The 18107-nt window shown below is 40.3% G+C and overlaps 1 protein-coding gene across 6 annotated transcripts in view; it reads right to left on the reverse strand.

Annotated features, from left to right (window-relative positions):
• Positions 1 to 17686, reverse strand: part of Ugt8 (UDP glycosyltransferase 8) — an 84656-nt gene extending 66970 nt beyond the window's left edge. Inside the window, exon 1 of one of the 6 annotated variants that reach the window (XM_045143771.1) lies at positions 17600 to 17686. The gene's annotated coding sequence lies outside the window, so the exon portion shown is untranslated. Of the gene's footprint in view, positions 1 to 3783; positions 3803 to 7087; positions 7123 to 15451; positions 15523 to 16684; positions 16735 to 17136; positions 17197 to 17599 lie in introns of those variants that run through there. The other 5 variants (XM_045143773.1, XM_045143772.1, XM_045143774.1 and 2 more) reach the window with 5 other exon arrangements.
• Positions 17687 to 18107: the final 421 nt, after the last annotated feature.

The raw sequence follows: 18107 nt of genomic DNA on the forward strand, positions 1-18107 counted from the left end.
TTTACATTAGCCATTTCAAATAGCTAGGTTGTGAGACCAGAACAGTGACCAGGTGATTTACAAAATAAGGGGGCAGAAAATCATGACCTGGTGGCGGGGGGGGGGGGGCATTGTAGGCAAAGAAGAGGTAATGGCTAGGCACTTTCTTTAGTAACGTGAATAAGTTTCTTCCTTTAAAAATTTTTATTAGCATTTTCCATGATTATAAAAAAAATCCCATGTTAATTCCCTCCCTCCCCCCCAACACTTTATCCTTTGAAATTCCATTCTCCATCATATTACCTCCCCATCACAATCATTGTACTTACATATATACAATATCAACCTATTAAATACCCTCCTCCCTTCCTTTCTCTTCACTTTATGTCTCCTTTTTAACTTACTGGCCTCTGCTACTAAGTATTTTCCTTCTCACGCAGAAGCCCATTCATCTGTAGCTAGGATTCACATATGAGAGAGAACATGTGGCACTTGGCTTTCTGGGCCTGGGTTACCTCACTTAGTATAATACTTTCCAGGTCCATCCATTTTTCTGCAAATTTCAGAACTTCATTTTTCTTTACCGCTGAGTAGAACTTCATTGTATAAATGTTCCACATCTTCATTATCCACTCATCTGTTGAGGGATATCTAGGCTGGTTCCATTTCCCAGCTATTATAAATTGAGCCGCAATAAACATGGTTGAGCACGTACTTCTAAGGAAATGAGATGATTCCTTTGGATATATGCCTAGGAGTGCTATAGCTGGGTCATATGGTAGATCAATCTTTAGCTGTTTTAGGAACCTGCACACTGATTTCCACAATGGCTGGACCATATTGCATTCCCACCAGCAGTGTAGGAGGGTTCCTCTTTTTCCATATCCCTGCCAACATTTATGATCATTTGTTTCCATGATGGTGGCCAATCTGACAGATGGAATTTCAATGTAGTTTTAATCTGCATTTCCCTGATGACTACTGACATAGAATATTTTTTTAGATGCTTATATGCCATTCATATTTCTTCCTTTGAGAACGCTTTATATAGCTCCACAGCCCATTTTTTGATTGGCTTGATTCCTTATTATTTAACTTTTTGAGTTCTTTGTATATCCTAGATATTAATCCTCTATCAGATATATAGCTGGCGAAGATTTTTTCCCATTCTGTAGGTTGCCTTTTGCTTTTTTCACTGTGTCCTTTGCACTGCAAAATCTTTGTAATTTCATGAGGTCCCAGTGATTAATCTGTGGTTTTATTGCCTAAGCAATTGGGTTGTGTTCAGAAAGTCTTTGCCAAGACCAATATGTTGAAGAGTTTCCCCTGCTTTTTCCTCTAGCAATTTCAGAGTTTCAGGTCTGATGTTAAGGTCTTTAATCCATTTGGACTTAATTCTTGTGCATGGAGGGAGAGAAGAATCTATTTTCATCCTTCTGCAGATATATATCGTTTTCCCAATACCATTTGCTGAAGAGGCTGTCTTTTCTCCAATGAGTATTTTGGGCATTTTTATCAAATATCAGGTGGCTATAGCTACTTGGGCTTACATCTGGGTCCTCTATTCTGTTCCACTGATCTACATGTCTGTTTTTGTGCCAGTAACATGCTGTTTTTGTTACTATGGCTCTATAGTATAGGTTAAAATCAGGTATGGTGAAACCACCAGCCGTATTTTTGTTGCTCAGTATTATTTTAGATATTCGAGGTATTTTGTGATTCCAAATGAATTTTTGGATTGTTTTTTATATTTCCATGATGAATGCTTTTGGAATTTTGATAGGGATTGCATTAAATGTGTAAATTGCTTTTGGCAAAATTGCCATTTTTACAATATTGATTCTTCCAATCCAGGAACAGGGGATGTTTCTTCACTTTCTAGTGTCTTCTGCAATTTCTCGCTTGCATGTTTTAAAGTTCTAGTTGTAGAGATTCTTTACTTCCTTTGTTAGGTTTATTCCAAGGTACTTTATTTCTTTTGATGCAATTGTGAATTGGAGCGATTCTCTTGATTTCATCCTCTGTGTGTTTGTTGTGTTTTTGTGTATTTATTTTGTATCCTGCTACATGGCGGTAGGGTTTGTTCAGCTGTAACAGTTTGCTAGTAAAGTTTTTAGGGCCCTTTATATATAGAATCATGTCATCTGCAAATAATGACAACTTGATTTTTTCCTTTCCAATCTGTATCCCTTTTATGTGTGTCTTGCCTTATTCCTATGGCTAAGTCTTCCAAAACTATATTAAATAAAAGTGGGGACAGTGGACAGCCTTGTCTTGCTCCTGATTTTAGTGGAAAAGCTTCCAGTTTTTCCCCATTTAGTAATATGTTAGCTGTAGGCTTGTCATAAACAGCTTTTATTATATTGAGATATGTTCCTTCTATTCCCAGTCTCTGTAGGACTTTTATCATGACGGGATGTTGGATTTTGTCAAATGCTTTTTCTGCGTCCAGTGAGATGATCATGTGATTTTTGTCCTTCAACCCGTTTATATAATGTATTACATTTATAGATTTGCATATATTGAACCATCCCTGCATCTCTGGGATAAAGCCTACTTGGTCAGGGTGAATATCTTTTTGATATAGTCTTGTATTCTGTTTGCCAATAGTTTGTTGAGAATTTTTGCATCTATATTCATGAGGGAGATTGGTCTGTAATTTTCTTTTTTTTTTTTTTCTTCTATCTTTGCCTTGTTTTGGTATCAGGGTGATGCTGGTCTCATAGAAGGAATTTGGTAGAATTCCTTCTTTTTCTGTGCCCTGGAAAAGCTTAAGAAGCAATGGTGTTAGCTCTTCCTTAAGTGAGTAAGTTTCTAATGCCATCCTGCTATCCTCTGTGACTCCATTTTTTGGAGCCTGTCCTGACCTAACATTCCAGCCTTTTGTTAATGATGAGAGATGAAGGTTATGCTGACCATAAGGGTGATGAGTTCTTATGGGAGATACTGGAGGTGGCAGAGTGGTGAGATCAATAGTTCCAGTGTAGCACGTTGTTAGGACTTAGTCCTGAATGAAACAGAGACTTCTCTTGTACCATCCATGTACTCAGTTTGCTTCAGGGTAGTTGTAGGCAGACACCTGTTTCAGAGAAGGTGAGGTAGATGGGCTCTGTGCACCCCGTGCAAAGACAGAAGGGAGAATTAAGGAGCCTGTTACTCTAGTCAACAGTTATGACATCAAAACCCAGGCGTAATGGAAGGATGAGCACTCAGAGGAAGGAATAGAGGCTTTGGGGCAAGAGATAGGAGGCAGAGGGGCATTTTGGGATCAGGGGTGGCAGTGTTCTTATCCCTGATTTGAGATAGGGTAAGGGCTAAGGAAGGAGGGGGGGCCCAGGAATAGCTCTGATTCTGGATAAAGCAAGTAGGAGCTGGGGGTCAGTGTAGGTGAAGTTAATCAGGGACAGGCAGAAGCAGAAGGCATGAGTTAATGTTAGAGTCTAGTATTGTAAGTCAACATCACACAGGGGAGCCTATTAGTCTGAATCATTGTTTATGTTGTAGCTATATTTTTCTTACTGGGTGACTTAGACCATGTAGGCTGCCAGAATTAACTGTATATCTTAGAGGTTAATAATGGCATTGTAGGAGAGATATTTAGGGACCTGTGAGTTCTACGACTCTCAGCATTGTCACCAGCATGCTAGGATAAATTAAGGCTGTGATGACCAAGTAGCCCTCACTCTTTTGGGAAACTGAAAGACTGATTTTCCTCCAAAGTGACTCTCTTGTTGCAGATACACTGACTTGGAATTCATCTCTGGGTCTCCATATCCTCTCTGATCAAGAAGATAGGTAACTTACCAGAAGCTAGAAGTTAGTTCTGTCCCATCATCTCCTATAGCCTTTTGACCTGGGAGCAGGAACCAAAATATTGGTTATCTTTTTAATTCCAATGTTTTTGATTAATTTTGTCTTCTACATATGGTTATTAATTACTCAAAAAGACTGTGCATATCTGACTAGCAAAACAGATTAGTTAAAAAGGGCACAAGACATATCTGGTTAGCAAAGCAGATCTGTCTAGAGTTTGATACAATAGTTTAAAATCATTTAGATTAATATTTAAGTTTAGTTGTCAGGTGACAGTGTAAGTTATAACTTGGACATAGAAAGAATACACATTCAAAATTTTTAGTATCTGTCATTTATAAGTGTAGGCAGAACACTTTAGCAGCCCTGAAAACAAGATTTTATGAATTACTTTATCAATAACTTTAAGTCGATTTATTCTAGAAATTGCATGCCAGGAAAAGACAAGACAGTATAAAAACTTAGTATCTATGTTTGAAAACAACTTTGGTTAGTCTGTATACCAATGCAAGTACCAATTAACCCCCAAACTAGAAGTAGAACAGCAATTTATGATTATTTTTCTACAGCAGGAAACATATCAATATTTCTATACATAATGAACTTAATACCTGAAATGAGACAATTAGTTAAGTGTAATCTTGATTGAGACTGATTATACACAGCTTAAGAATTAAATAAAACCTGGTCATTGTTGAGTTAAACAAGCCTGATTTTAGCATACATTAGAGACAATATGACAGACACAAAGTAATTTCTTAAATAAGTATCTTTTACCATTGAACAATTTTAAGGCTTAACTAAAAACATATTTATAACCATTACATGAAGCTTAGACAAACTATACTAACATTGTTTGTATACAGTGGATTTCCCTAAGACATGGGGAGCTTCCTCAGTTTTTCTAAGAAGAAAATCAGAATAACTCACATTTTACAAGACTTAGATTACAACCTCAGTGATAATCACCCAGCAAAACCAGTATGAACAAGACAAGAGCCATCTTAAAATTACAGAGTTTTTTAGCTAGGCATGGTGATGCATGCTTATCTGTAGCCAAACATCATTGACTTTGTATAAACCAAATTACAATATTGTGATTTCCTGTAAAAGTCTGATATTTACAAAAAGTGTAGAATTTCCACATTTAAGGCACATGAGACTATAGAGAGTAAACTATGAACAATAGATATGCTGACAGAATTTAACATAAACAAGAAATCTATATTATGTTGTTACTTTTAAAAGCTAAATGAGATGTCCATTCAATCTATAAGTCAGTTTTAAAATTAATTTACCTATAGTTAACATACCCAAAGACTAGAGGAACTGGATTAATCTGCCATGATCTAATTAAAAAAAAAAAAAAAAAAAAAAAGGAAACAAGTCTCATGAAAAAGAGAGGGAATGGGCATGCCAGGGCCACTTGCCACTGCATAAAGTTACCAAATATATGTTCTACTATGTGCATCTGGCTTTGAAAACAAGCAACTTTAACTGTTGAGCCAAAAAGAAATATTTTTAATCTCTTCCAAATCGATTTTATTAAATTCCAAACATACACAAAATTTAATGACACTATTTGAACCTTTATCAACTCTATAATTCTGCCTGTGACACTTTGGTAAACTTGTTCAGTACTGATGTAAATTAAATCTAAAGTATTAAGACTGAGTATTGTAGGAATTGAGGAATTAACATCTTAAATCACAACATAACTTTGCTCAGAATATTCCTTTAACTGTTACCATGAAGTAAATAGTTTTCAGGTATGTGACAAATAAATAAATACTTTTTAATGTTTTCAAATGTCTATTTAAAATAGGCGGGAAAAGAGTAAATAATTCCTCTGTGAGATTTTTTTTTTTTTTTTTGAGGTAGGGTTTTAGATATAATAACCTTAGGAGACAATTAAATATTAATGGGTCAATTTTAACCTTAAGGTTTAGTTAAAAGGTTGACAAATAGAGGAACCTAGTTAACTTGGTTGGGTACTCTAAATTCAGTCTTTCATGACCATTATTATGACCAGATTAACATCAATGCATTAAGATTTACAACCTGAATACCATAGCAACCTGCTACCAGCCAGGCCCACACTTTGTTAGTCTGATGTAAACCCTAGACTAACAGTCATTTTATATCTTAAGAAGTCTGGAATCTGATTAAGTGCTTTGTGTTTAACCTTCTGTTTAAGCTTAATCATATCTCCATCTACGTACTTTTACCTTACAATCTATGTAACCACTCTGTAACAATCTTCTTCATCAAACATTTATCATCCAACATTAAAATTTTCTCTCCAGTCTATCTTCATTGTCAGTTCATCTCATAACTACCAACAAAGACTTTTATTATCCTTACTATAAGACTTTTAATATGACCATTTTTTTTTCCCTTGAAAGACCTTTTGAAATGACTTTTTAAAGAAATAGTAGATCAGATTTGACTTATACTATTTACCCAGAATAAACATACAGATTTTATAATTTATTGATTTTGGAACTTTGTTTCTTTTAACTTTCCTGAAACACGATATTTTTTTAAAAATATGAAAACAAAGTCAAACATTATTAGAAACTTTAGAATTTTCTTACAAACTCATATTGAGCACTTCTAAATTTAAGCATAAATCTTGAGGCTGTTGTGTTAGTAGTTTCATTGAAACATGGAAAGATAAACCTAAAACAGTTACAAATTTCTTATAAGAAGTCCCCATCCCATCTGTTTACAGCGACTTGGCATTCATTCATCATCATGCTGGGGCCAGGATCCTGAGATTCCCTGTGCTTGCAGCCCCCTGGCTCTGCAAGGCAGGGAAGCTAAGAAAAAGCCTTATATTTTTTTGTTCTTCCTAAATTCCAGGGAGTGTCTGGACTTTCCTGAGGGCTATAGACTGCTTTCTAATCCTGCCATTTTATAACTCGAGTAGGAGACTCTTGTATTTTTTTTTATTATTATTTGTTTTTGCCTATGACTTTAATTACTTTCAGTGTTCCTTCTGGGGGACATGCAACAGTAAAAATTGGCTATGTCATCTAGTAAAGTGGGCTTGGTGGAGAACATCACCCACAATGAAATGGCACTGTTCAGAACTGAAATTATTCTGCAGCTTTAGGGCTATGAGCCACATAAATACTCATACACACACATTCATTGTAAGTGAACTTTTCATATAGACTATAGTCAACCATTTCTGCTTTACATATTCATTCATTTATTCAGAAGTTATGTATTCCCATTTTAAATTTCTATTCTATTTACAACTCTGAAGACTAAAATCAAACCTCTTTACCAGGCAGGTGGTCAGGAGAGGCTGAGGGAGCTGGAAGAGCAGGAGGAGCTGTTGGGGCGAGGTGGCTAGAAGAACCTGGTGAGAAGAGCAGGTAGAGCAGAGAAAAGGTCATGCATGCAGAGTAAAAAGTAGGGTATTTTGGGCCATTTACCTATACACTTTCAGAAGTTTTTTTATAAATCAGTTAGAATTTGGAAATCAAAAGTACCATTCTCGGGCCATTTGAACCTATTGTCCAGCTTATGTTGTTTGCCAGGCAGAGACGCAGAAAAAGACAAAAGTTCCATTCTCAGGCTATTTGGACTCACTATCCAGTTTATGTTGTGGCCAGGCAGAGTTGCAGAGAAAGATAAGATCCAAGAGTCCTAGAGGCTTTAAGTTCTTAAGGAGAATGGGAAAGAGCAAAACAAGGGTGAAAGGAAGGAATCAGGGCTTAAGATGGATTTACACAGAACCCCTAACCCATGATGGTGAATGGGATCTGCACCTCCCATGTGGGCAGAGGCCTTACAGGTCGCAACTGTCAGCTATTTAGCCTGTGCATGGGCAAGGCGGGCAAGTGTGCTCCCGATTACAAAAGCAGCTGGCAGTGAAAGATGAGACCTCAGGAGGAAGACGTAGGAGGAGAGTGTCCCAAAATGGTGCAACCAAACCAAAAGGCGCCCCTTAGGGTACAGTAGACCAGAGAATGAGAGACCCAAGGTGTCAACAGTGAGTCTTTCTCAACACCTGGGATGGGGGCTCAAAAGCAGCTGAGGGATGTATCCTAGCATGCCAGCATGGCTTCCACAAGGAGAGAATAAACCTGACAGCAGGTCAACCTGAGAGACACACTTACCAAAAAGGAGGGAGGAGACAGAGAAGGGAAGAAGAGAGAGGCCAAATTGTGGTGGATGTGAAAGCCGGTACCAGGCAGAAATGGCCCAAAGACTTCAGAGGGTCAAATGGCCGCTTAGTGGTCTGGTCAGGGAAAAGGAGGTCTGGCCACTGAAGAGGGCAACCAGAAGCCTCATTTGAGTCACCACACCAGATGTAAGGTTCGGGAGTGACCAAGACCACTCAAACCACTCTGAGACAAAGATGAAAGCTTTTATTCGGGAAAAACACGAGCTGCCAGGACTGAGTCTCAAGAGCAGGGCACAGCCAACCTGAGATTCCAGATAGTGGGCTTTGTAAGGCTCTTCAGGTGGGGGAAGTTGAGGAAGGGAAAAGAACTCCTTTGTTCTTTACATTAGCCATTTCAAATAGCTAGGGTGTGAGACCAGAACAGTGACCAGTGATTCACAAGATAAGGGGGCAAGAAATCATGACCTGGGGGTGGGGGGCATTGTTAGGCAAGCTTTTGAGAGAATAGGATAAAAATTCAGAGCTCATAGTACAAAAATATTTATAAATAAAATTTAGTCCCTGAACATGAATAACATCACAAAGGGGTAAGGATAAACAAAACAGTGAAGGAGGTTCAGGGATGAAAAGAAAATGTTCTTGGGCTGGAGGGATGGCTTAGAGGTTAAGGTACTTACCTGCGAAGCCTAAGGACCCAGGTTCACTTGCCCAGTACCCAGTAAGTCAGATGCACAAGGTGGCACATGCATCTGGAGTTCCTCTACAGTTACTAGAGGTCCTGCACAACCATTCTCTCTCTCTCTCTCTCTCTCTCTCTCTCTCTCTCTCTCTCTCTCTCTGCCTCTTTCTCAAATAATAAATTAAATTAAAATATTTCAAAAAGAGAAGAAAATGTTCTTTAAAACACCCAGAAAAGACACAGAGGCACATCCAGAATAAGCAATGGAGAGCATGGTTACAGATATACACAGCAGGGAGAAAATCTCCACTAGTGAGAAAGGGTGGAGACTATGGTAAGGCCTAAAGACAAAATGTATCACGGTAGTTTCCACAGGGTCCAAGTCTCAGCATTCCAGGATGCTGAATCCCATGGCATGCATTTGTTTTAATTACATTTACCCTCAGGAGATCAATACTCGATTTTGTTGGTGTGATGCACCCAGTTCAGAGAAAATACAACACTAAAGCATTGTCCTTTGCCTCCTGAGGTCCCTCTGCCAGCTCCACCTTTGTTTGTTTTTTCCTTTGTTTCTCCTTTCATTGAACTGATTCACTGCTCTTACTTCCCATTCATTTTCTTTATTCCAATTTTATTTCCATTAAGATACATACTCACAAATGTCACAAATGTTTTCAAAGCCAGGGGAAAACAGAGTGATTAGCATTTATATCCCTTATAATAGCTTCCCCTTGCTCTTATCCACAAACTTCCCTGCTTCCTTCACCTTTGTCAAATGGATAGACAAACCTGTTTGACTAGTTTCCTTCAAGCCCTGCTCAAAGGTTGGTTTAGGGAGACCAACTGGACAAAAAACAGATGGAGCAGCACAAGTGTAAAGAAAGCTATGGAAAGCATAGACAAGGCCTCTTCTCAGGGAAGGTTGCAGGGTCCCTGCCTGGTTCATAGCAGTTCTCTCAGGGTGCTAAAGTGCAGCACAGAATCACTCATTGGATTGCTCGTATTTAGTGTTTAAGTTTTCCTGTTTCTACCCTGTCCTTTAAACAGTGATTATGGTGAAAATAATGTAGAATTAAAAATTTAAGACCAAGGCTACTTTGAGATTCTGCCTCAAAAGAAAAGGAAGAAAGCTGATAGATGAATGAAAAATGGAACTTTAGCCAATTACAGATGTGTGTCCAAATATTTGTGCGTGGTAGTGGTGGTGTGTACATACTTAAGCAAAGTAGAAAAATCTGAATTTACATAACAAATTACTCAAAATGGATTTTATCTGATGTTACTTTAAATAGCAAAGCCCCTGAGTTTATTTTAAAACTATTAACTGTATTCTTTACTGAAAATTATTTTATGAAGAAAAATAAAATATGCAATTAACATAGTAAACATTAGAGATATGGTATCAGGGGCTGAGAAGATGGCTAATAATTAAAGTCACTCCCTAGCAAAGCCTGCTGGCCCAAGGTTCAATTCTATAGTATCTACATAAAGCCAGGTGCAGAGTGGTGCATGCATCTGGAGATTCTTTTGCAGTGGCAGGAGGCCCTAGTGAGACCATATGCACACACTCTTCCATTTTCTCTCTCTAAAATAAAAAAAGTAATTAAAAAATAAATCAAGGGATGGGGAGATGGCTCAGTGGCTAAGGCGCTTGCCTGTGAAGCCTTAAGGACTCATGTTTGACTTTCCAAATCCCACATAAACCAGACACACAAAGGTGAGGCACGCACAAGGTCATACATGTCCACTAGGTGGCACCAGCCTCTCCAGTTTGATTGCACTGGCTGAAGCCCTGGTGTGCCAATTCACCCTCCCTCTCTCTCTTGCTTTCTCTAAAATAAAAAAATAAAAAATTGAAAAGTAAAAAAATAAATCAAGATACATGTTATCAAAAGTATATTGCGAAGTGTTAATTGCTTGCCTTATTTCTCTTAGGTGTTTTAAACATTTAATGTTCCATACATTTGAATAAATTCATACAGAATCAATAATCTTATCATAGAAAGCACAGCACATTATTTTTCTTTTTAAATACACAATCATACTCCTGAACATATACCCAAAGGAATCTATATCCTACTACAGAGATACCTGTACCTCCATGGTTATTGCTCTTTTCACAATATCAAGTAATGGTAATCAGCCTAAATTTCCATTAACAAATGAATGAATAAGAAAAATGTGGTACATGTTTATAAATAGTACTTTATACAGCCATAAAGGAAATTATGAAATTTGCTGGAAAATACACACAATTGGAAAATATTATATTATATTGAGTAAATATGCTCTGAAAGATAAGAACCTCTTGCTCTTTCTCTCTCATTCCTGGATCCTAGTTTCTAATTTTATAAATATATATATATTTTTTTTTCATGAGATGTAGAAAACACAGAGGCTTTGAGGAAGAGTAATAGAATATATGTTGTGAATGTAGAAGGGTGTATAATGGGATTGAAAGGGTATAGCAGGGAAAGGGGCATGGAGATTGGGAATAATGAAGGGAAATAAATGACATATATTATTTGAATTTTTCTCATCTTGAAAATTCCACCTAATTATTTCTTATTAAAGCAAGCTATAACTAAGGTGGTAATTAAAAAAATATGACTTAAGACTCTTGGAAATATTTAAAGCATTAAACTTGTTCTAAACAGAAGTGAAAGATACAAAATGATTTTACACATCATTTATTATGATATTCCCAAAGAAAGGAAAAAAATCAGTTATAAAGTATTTTAATGAACTGATAGACTCGAGGATGTACTTCTGCTATCAAGTCAATGGAAATTAGTTGCACCTTTAAAATAAAGCCAATAGTGACTGCTATGAGGCTCCTCAGTGGAGCGGGGCTCGCGAGGAGGGAAATGATGGTACCAACATATATGTTCTTAAGAATGTATTATTTTTTTACTTAATAATAATAAAAATAAGTGATTTCCATGCATTACAGAAAAGTAATTCTTGGGTAATCCAAAGCCATAAGCAAGCTCTCTGAAATGTTCCTACTATAATACATTCTTCCCACCTAATCCAAAGGCTTCAAAATTCGCAAAAACATATTCAAACTGAAATAGAAAATAGAAAGTTAGCTATTCAAGATACCCTGTTATTCATAAAGTCAAAAGTAACATTTTATTCTAGCTACTGTTTATGTTCTGTTACATTCTTATATAAATGTGACCCTCAAGTGAATTTTAACTTGGCTTTGCTGTCTCTGTAAGGGAGTGCTGAGCAAGACAACCTATAGTCAAAAACTGGTTTGGAAAAGAAAGCTGGACTACTACATGGACTAGAAAAAATTCTTAAGCAAAATATCACTTGTACAGATCTTGTTGCCTTGCAAGTAAGAGAAGGACAATGTACTGTAAGGTAATAAGCGTAACAGATAAAAAGCATGGAAACTGAACTCCAGCAGAGAGAGGTGCTGATAACAACAAAAACATTGTGGCTGCCAGGCATGGTGGCTCAAATCTTTAATCCCAGCAGTCAGGAGGCTGAGGTAGGAAAACTGTTGTGAGTTCGAGGCCAGCCTGAACTACATAGTGAATTCAGAGTCAGCATGGACTAGACACAGAACCTGCCTCAAAAAAAGCATTAAAAAAAAAAAAAAAGACTGGAGAATCTCAGGCAAAGGACACAATTGAACATTCAAGCTAAAACATCTAATTCTATTCACTCAGTAAATGCTTACCTGTGACTGAACTATGTACTGCTCTAATGCTATATAAGCAAATGAAAAGCAGTGAGCAACAGTAGAATGGACTAAAATTAATAATTATCTATAACAATTAATCACTATTATGCCTTACAACAAATTTGTAAGCAATATGGACTGTCCGTTCCACTGTTGCCTGCCAAACCCATTTATATATATAAATATTTCCCACTAATTATAAATGAAAATATTCATGTACATAGGTAGAAATCTAATTTAAGTGTATATTACATATAAAACATCACCACTTCATCCAAACAGAGAAAAGTCCAAAGTTAAAAAAACAAATATATGATTATCACCATAGTAAACTGAAGGAGGTAAAATGCAAAGAAACCTCTACCATCCTTCTACCTTCACACAGGTTAATCATTACATTTCAGATTGTTGATTTTTTAACACCCCATAAAATTTGAAAATGTTTTCTGAACAGAAACCCAGCATTTCCCCAGAGCTTTGGAAGCAACTCCCACTCTGTCTTCCAGGACCTTGTTCAGCTAGTTCCTAGGCTCTTTTCAAACATTAAAAATGCTACTCTTCTACTAGCTTTTCATGCAAAAGGCTTATTATAAGCAAGATTATCTTTAAAATGGCTTTTTGTTCACTCTTCCTGACTCTGACAGCTTAGCAAAACCCACTATGGGTCTCCTAAACACAACCAAGATTTGCTTTCAGCTCACATTTGCTCAAAACCCAGTAATCTTCCAAGCATCACTAGACTATCTCATTTGATCCTCACTGCAGCCTTATCTGGTAAGTGCTCAGATCATCATTTTCAGAGCAGGGAAAGGAAATAAATGGCAAGCCCAAGGACACAAAGCTGCCTAGGGGCAGAACTAGAACTGTTCAATACTCATCATATTAGTGCCTGACCTCTCACTTCTTGAAATTCTCTCCCCAAATCTCCTCCTGCCCCTCTTCCCACTTACTTTGTACTATCTCTCTAAGGAATCTTGAATTTCAGAATCCCCCCTGTTCTATTTCTCTCCTAACTCTTATACTTGCCCTGGTAGGCCTATCAACTTTTAAATTCTGTTTATAGCCATCTATATGTTATATGCTAAATCAATCTTCCATCCATCCATCCATCTACCCATCTATCCACTTAATTCATCTATTTACTATGTAAACTAGTTCTCACTAGACACACATTTCTAACAGTTTATAAGCACTTCATATCCTACAGATCCCAAAGCTAAATCTATCACCCTTTCTTCTCAAATGTGCCTCTCCTATCCCAACATCCTTTATCACCCACCCTGACACAACATCTAGTCACTCACTTTGTCCTTAAAGACTCTATCACCTGGGTACCTTTGTGGTATCTTCATCCCAAGGCCCACAAAGTCTCTGACAACAGTTATCCTAACACCTAAAGGCATATTCCTGTTTCACAATTCTAAGCTCCAACCTCCTTAACCTTGGTGAAAGCTGAGTTTTCACCATGTCACACCTCTTTAAAAGGACTTTGAGCAGAAAGATAGCCATAATCCTCAAGAAAGCAAAGGAGCCTCAGGGATCTTACTACTGCTCATCTGGATTCATCTTTTATGACACCTTCTATGAAGCCTTTCGAGTCCATCTTCTGTTCCCCTCCAAATCCCTGCTCTGAGAACTGAGCACATCTCCACCATAGCATTTACAGTACTGATAGGACTCTGCTACTACTAAAGCTTGTTTGTTCCCCATGCCTCTTCCCCTTAAACACAGAGTACTCTCCCCAATTTGACTTGTTTTTATAATCCCAGTACACAGAGCCTGGCACAAAGTATGTTTCAGTAAACTAGTAAGTACTTGTTAGAAGAATGAATGAATGTTTGTAAAATGCTTCAGATAAAGAAGATATGATTTCCACTGGTTTCAAAACTACATTAAATAACTTTTTCATTCTAATTTGATTATGTAGCTCTTGCACAGGTAGGGATGCAAAGTAACATTTAAATAATTGACCTAGCCTCCAGTATGGTTAGCAGGATTATCAAATTACACTTTTACTTAGCTTCCAGGGTAGGGAAATATTAACATTACATCAGTTTAATAAGTTTCAGTGGCATAAAAATACTGTCACATTTAAAGAAAAGTAATGTGCATCCACCATAAAAAGCAATTTAAAAAATGAGCTGCTTTAATTTCTTATAAAAGCAGATTTTTGTTTTAGAAAATTGAACTGTCTAAAATGAAAATACTCTTCTAGGACCTCACACACAAACTTTTCTGTAAATAAACATATTATAACAATGCATATAAAGGCCATTCTCCTGGAAACCTCAAACATTGTACAGGTCATAGTACATCCCAGAAATAAAGCATGTGAACAGAAAGTGTCTGTCACAAAATCCACAGGCTTTGTCTTCTGGCAATAGTCCACATCATTTCATGGAAAAAAAAGAAAGAAAGAAAGAAAGACCACTGGCAATACAGCAGCAGGGCCCGCTCACAGTCTGACAGCAGTAGAAAGTGATAGCTGATAACGGAATGAGGAGTCAGAAAAAGCACAGAAAGAAGAATGGTACTTCTGTCTCCATTCTAGTATTTCAACTTAGCAGGCAAAGAACATCTATTATAAACAAAACCAGCTCTATACACCTCAAGGAATAGCACTATCTTTACACATTCATGCTCATAAAGGCAACTCAATGAATGCAAAAGTAACATGTGCAATAACCTCCAAAGACAGGCTAAGATTTAGAAACTGCTAATGTTTTGAAGTCTTGGTAATTAATAGAGGTAAACCATATAGAAAATATACTTATGAAAACAAGCAGCAGCCCAGATGTTGTCAGATAAATGTGGTATTATGTATTGCATAGACAAGCAGAAGTACTCACTCCCCAGTGTATCTTAGAAAGATACAGTTAATCAAACAGCAAAGAACTGGTAATGCTTAAACCAACACACAAATTATTTTGAAAATAAATTGGAAGTTTAAGCTATGTTTTTCAGCGATATTTAAATGGTAACTAAGCTGAAGGTTGCTCATGATCACCCTGAAATGAGTTAATTTAAGTTATCAGAGATGTGAACTAGCAAACTCTTAAAACTAAATTTCACAAAAATGTTATTACAAATATATTTACTGCATTTGTTTAATAAGCCTCCAAACATAATCAGAAAAACAAACCTGTGGAAATTTTATATGCAGAAAGAGTTCAAACCTCTACAGTAGAAATACCCAGAAAAAAGTCAGAAGCATATCATCTGTTCAGTTAGGCCCAAGCTCCAACACTGTTATCAAGCTGTTTTACTAATTATCAAGGCATTGTGCCTCATCATAATTGTTAAAACTCTTCATAACCCTATGTCACACAACAGTAGATGTCAACTTAACCTTGCTGGTAGGAGGTAAATAAAATAATACTAGAGTAGTGCTCTTTTATACTATGTAGAACACTGGTTGAACAGAAACAGTACCACAGCAAGAGGTAGTTTCTACAGGAGAAAAGTAAGCCTGAAGGTTCAGATTTAATTCAATTAACACAAAATTCTACACTCCCTTACTGAAGCGCATGATTTTTCAATTAATAATAAAAAAAAAATCCTAGGGACAAATGTGACAAGTCCTAGTATTATTAAAATATTGATTAAAAGTCACTTTTTGTCCTTCCTACCAGTGGTAGCTTCTCCCCTCTGCCCCGTCCCCAGGGCACACAGAGTGAGGAAGCATGCTAATTCTGAGAAGGTATTTTGGAACATGAAATTATCAGAAATACAAAAGAAAGGGGGGTGGGGATATTTGACATCTATCCAAACTGCTACACATTCCTACCAATCTTAAAAATCAGTTGTACAAGGTGACAAGCCTAAAATGCCTTAGTGATTTTGTTCGTAAAAGTGTTTTAGTGTTAAACTAAAAACATCAGGTGTTTGTTTAAACGTTTTCTGATGGCAACCATGTTAAATATAAGGGTTTGTCTTAACTGGCTTTAAACTAAAGCTGGCTCTCCAGATAGCACTAGATTCGCAAAGACACCCCTCCCCTCGTGAAATGCCTCCCGCGGTAGCTGAGAATGCCTTGTTAGTGCAATTCTAGCCTTCCACGCTAGTTTCTTTCCGGGACGCTCGGACTTCTCCCCTCGCCGCCCCCGTGAGATGCTAAAAGGCGAAGAGCAAGTGCCTCAGGTCGAGATCCAGAGGCAGTCCTTCGAGGAAGGACGCCTTCCGAACGCCTCACTTGATAAGCCCCGTGAGTGCGCGTCCAGATGCCGCCACCTCGCACTGTCCTCCGCGGACGCACTGACTCCCCTCGCCCTGTCCGATAACTGCACGCCCGGAGCGCAGGCCCTCGGCGGCGAGCGCCGCGCTCCTCCTCCCGCACGCTGGCCGCCCAGCTCCCCGCGCCGCCCGCCGCGCTCACCTCCTCTCGCCCCGGGGCCGCCGCCTCACAGAGCGCCCCGCGGGTCGCGCCGTCCCACGGCAGGTGCGCGGTCCCACGCCGCCCCGCCCCACCGCGCTTCCCGCTAACTCGGAGAGGTCCGCGACACCCGGCGGTCCCCACCCCCGCCCCTCCCTCCGCTCTCTTCAGCCGGCCGCGGGCTCCGCGCTGCCCATCAATACCGGGTCAAGTACAAGGTCCCGGGCGCGCTCGCGCCCTCCCTCCCGCGCCATAAGGGAGGGAGAGCACGGCGGGGGCGGCTCGCGGCTCGGGCGGCGCGGAAGGACCCCCCGAGCACCGCCCCACGGCCGCCTCGCTTCCTCAGCCTGCCCTTCGCGACGCCCGCCCCCCCACCACGCACACACTTACACACGGGAACCGCCGACACCCCCGTCCCCGTGCCCGCCCCGGCCCTCGGCCGTCCCGCGGCTTACCGAGACTTTGTGCAAGGGCGCGTGAGTTCGAGCGCGCCTCGGCCCCGCTCAAGCGTCTCCGGGAGCGCAGCGCCCCGGGCGTGCGCGGGATGCGCGGTCGCCGCCTCGCGGGGCTGGGTGCGTGCGGGAGGCTGCGGCTCGCCGGCCGGCTGGAGACGGACGGGCGGGCTGGTGGAAGGCGATGCGGTCGCCGCGTCCTCCCTCGGGTCCGCAGCGCGCCGGCACCCCCACAGCACCACACCTCCACCAGCCGCGCCCCGCCCCGTCTCGGCCGGCCGCGAGCGCAGCCCGCTCCCGCCACGCGCTGCACCGCCGCCGCCCGCGGGGGACTCGGACTCGCGAGCCCCGGGCCTGGCACGTGGCCCCGCCTCCAGGGCCCCTCGAGGCGCCGCGGACCGCCACCTCCCTGAGCCCCGGCCCGCTCTTTCTTTTCTTTCTTTCTTTCTTTTTTTTTTCTTTTTACCTCAGGCTGGCGATGGGAGCTGTGCCCGCCGCGTCTCTCAGCTGCCGCCCGCACTTCCTGTGGACCCCGCGTCACTGTGCCCGGCCGCCCTGCCCTGCGCGGCCCGGCCCGTGAGAAGTTGTTCTTGGCGGCGCGCGAGCGCCTGCGCAGCCAGCGCCGACCGAGCGGCGCGGAGGTGTGGAGTGGAGTGATGTGGAGAGACGGACCTCAGAAGGCGCGGCGCGGGGGCCGAGCTCAGGGACAGCCGGCCTGCCTTTGGCGGTGGTGTTGGAAGGGCCTTTTGATAGACATGCGCTTGACAGAGTCTGCGACAACTTTGTTCTGGCCAAATGGTGTTTGCCAGCAGCCTGTGGCTGAATTGAGAGCTAGATCAGGAAGCAACTATGCTGGAGCAGCCTTCCAGTGGCTCCTCGGGTCTGACAGGCCATCCTTCTCTTTGACTGTCCAATGGCAATAACGAGAACGAGGAGAGTCGTAGCTTTTCTTCGGAGCCTATTTTATACAGCTG

This window comes from Jaculus jaculus, chromosome 2 (assembly GCF_020740685.1).
Source record: "Jaculus jaculus isolate mJacJac1 chromosome 2, mJacJac1.mat.Y.cur, whole genome shotgun sequence".
NCBI lineage: Eukaryota > Metazoa > Chordata > Mammalia > Rodentia > Dipodidae > Jaculus > Jaculus jaculus.